At 37.4% G+C, this 2,954-nt stretch overlaps 1 pseudogene; it reads left to right on the top strand.

The window, feature by feature from the left end:
- Nucleotides 1-624: 624 nt before the first annotated feature.
- On the top strand, nucleotides 625-1,486 carry LOC140512289 (solute carrier family 25 member 16 pseudogene; annotated as a pseudogene).
- Nucleotides 1,487-2,954: the final 1,468 nt, after the last annotated feature.

Genomic DNA, 2,954 nt, shown 5'->3' on the forward strand with positions numbered 1-2,954 from the left:
GAAACTGAAGGCTGACAAAAGAAATTTGCATATAACCTTTGTATAGACCCAGCTTAGTTGCCACAGTGACAAAGGAAGAGAAATAAATTCAGAGGAAGAAGTTTCTGAGTCAGAAGCACACCCATTAGTGAGGCAGAAACAAAAGAACCAAGGAGGTACCTCAGTGTTTAGGGAAATGAGAATGGGATAAATGCTAATATTTTGAATGGTGAAAATCAGTGGTGACAGAACCAGAAGAATAGCTACAGATCCTGTTGACTGCCTGAAATTTATAGGTATTAGTCAGAATCCTTTTGTACAGAAAACTTTTAGAGATTGCAATATGCAGAGAGGTAATAATACAAATTATCTGTTAGCTTTGACTGCAGAAGGGTGCAGTAGAGCTGCCCTGTCATGCACTGCCAGCCTGGCCTCATCATATTCTGTCCTGAGCTGGACATGGGCAATCCTGGGTCTCTGACTGCCCCTGTAGCCCAGGCAGCCTCATGGCCACTGTGTTGGCATCAGCAACCCCCAGGGCCAGAGGAAAGGGAGTCGGGAGCTCCAGTCTGCTGCCAGGGGCCTCTGTTCACTGGGAATTCAACTGACTGCTTTCCTTCATGGAGGGAGGTATTGTATGATGTTGTGCCAAAACCACCATCGCACTTTTGGATTGAGTGAAGATATTATTACAGGCACATAATCACCATTACAAACATTTAGCAGTATTTTCTGCATTGTGAGCTGTCCCCAAAAAGGAAGGCTATCTTGGGTTGTATAAAGGAAATGGAGCAATGATGATTAGAATCTTTCCCTATGGTGCAATTCAGTTTATGTCCTTTGACCATTATAAAAAGTTAATTACCACAAAACTTGGGATTTCTGGACATATACAGTAGCTAATGTCTGGCTCCAAGACAGAGTGACAGCAGTCATCTGTACTTACCCACTTGGCATGGTTAGAGTTTGCCTGGCAATCCATGTGAAAGGAGAGCACATGTACACAGTACATGTTCATGCATTCAAAACAAGGAAAGAGACTTTTGTGGGTTTTACAGAGGACTGATGCCTACTATTGCAGGCATGGCTCCCTATGGAGAGGTTTCATTTTTTTACTTTTGGTACCTTAAAGAATGTTGGTCTCTCCCATGCTCCTACCTCGCTTAGAATACCTTTATCAGACATCCCTAATTTCTTAGTTTTCAAAACACATATAAACTTGCTTTGTGATGTTGTTGCTGGAGCAATAGCACAGAAAATGTCTTATCCACTTGATGTAACCTATTATGGAATGCAATTAGGGACTCTTCTCCCAGATTATGAAAAGTGCCTTACAATGTTGAAGGCACTGATGTATGTCTATGGACACTAGGGTATCCACAGAGAACTCAGTCGGGGCCTGTTTCTTACCTACATTCACTGTGTTCCCTCCCAGGCCATGACATTCACAACCTACGAGCTTATGAAACAGTTTTTGCACCTCAATAAAAGTCATGTTTTTCCTTAAGAAACAATCCAGGGCTAGACACATGAATTTCTGTTATATAAACATTTATGTTTTACATTACTATTGGTAGTGGAGGGGAGGGGAGGGTGAATGGTGTATGTGGATTAAGTGAAGTGGAAAATCACTGTGTCTCTGCAAGTCTTGGCACTTATTCTTCTTTTTAAGCCAGAAACCAGAAGTGCTTCCTGTCATTTTTTGATGCCATGATTTGTGGTTTCTTGATATGAATGAAACACATCTTTAGGCTTACTCTGGATGTTTTATTAAGTTGTTTCATTAAAATAACTAAAGGATTCAGAGAAACCTGTGAAAGACTCATTGGTGTTCATTACAGGTTTTCTGAGATTTACTCTTAGATTTATCAAGTTCTTCCAAGCTTTTTTTAATAATCATGGCAAGAAAAGGAAATCCCATTCTTATGCCAGACTTAATGAAAAACTGTGTTGGATTTTCAAATGAACTGGGTTCATTTTTTAAATTAGATTTTATAATTTGTGATTATTGTAGCAAGAACGTATATTGCAGACGTTATCTTTTCCCATGGGATAAGAGTATTGTACAAACCAGAACTGAAAGGGTGATAGTTTGTGGGTGGTGGTGACTGGTTTCTTCTTAAAATAATACAGTGTATCATGGAATAAAATTATCTTAAAAATAAAAATATAAATGTGACATAAGCAGTGACAATGATTCAGAAGCTAAGGAAGCTTACTTGCTGGCATTATAATAAAGAAAATGTTCTCAGAAACTATGGGATATTTTACATAATTTTTTGTAAAAGACAACCTATTCCTAAAAGGCAGGTAGAAGGAATGTGAGGTAATAAAACAGACCAGCCTTGAGAGATTTTATTTGTAGAAGTAGGTTGGTCTGTGACTTCTGTTACACAAGATGTATATAGGTAGACTGAAAGCATTCGCATTATTGTCAATGTATGAATGAAATGCTATTTACTGTGCATGTATATAAGCAGAATGATATGTGCATTAATATATTGCTCTATCAAAATATTCTTCCATAAGAGAGACTTTTTCTGTAGTGTTAATTTACTTAATGGAGATATTGAGTATAATTTCCAGTCATGTCCTGGGGTTTAAAACAAGTAAGCTAAAATGTCAGGATTCATTCTTTGTCAGCACTTATTTAGTGTCATTTTTATTTATTGTTGTAAATATAATTTCAGAGGATATGACATGTAGAATCATTGCCTTGAGGTGAGTTATTAGAATATTAGTTGAAATCATGGTATGCTTCCTTTTTTGTTTTGAGTTAAGAGAACTAGCGTTTCTGGTATGGCCTTTGTAAATTAACGAGTCTTGGGGGGAAAATGCAATGAATTGTGCTATTTTGTTTTGACATATCATCACATAAATATTTGTTTGATTTATGTACCTACCAGTTGATGGAACTGCATGTGTTACTAAATCTGTGTACTTTTCCCTTTCTGGATTACACAATAACTAAATAT

The sequence above is a fragment of the Notamacropus eugenii genome, chromosome 6, assembly GCF_028372415.1.
Source record: "Notamacropus eugenii isolate mMacEug1 chromosome 6, mMacEug1.pri_v2, whole genome shotgun sequence".
NCBI classification, from domain to species: domain Eukaryota; kingdom Metazoa; phylum Chordata; class Mammalia; order Diprotodontia; family Macropodidae; genus Notamacropus; species Notamacropus eugenii.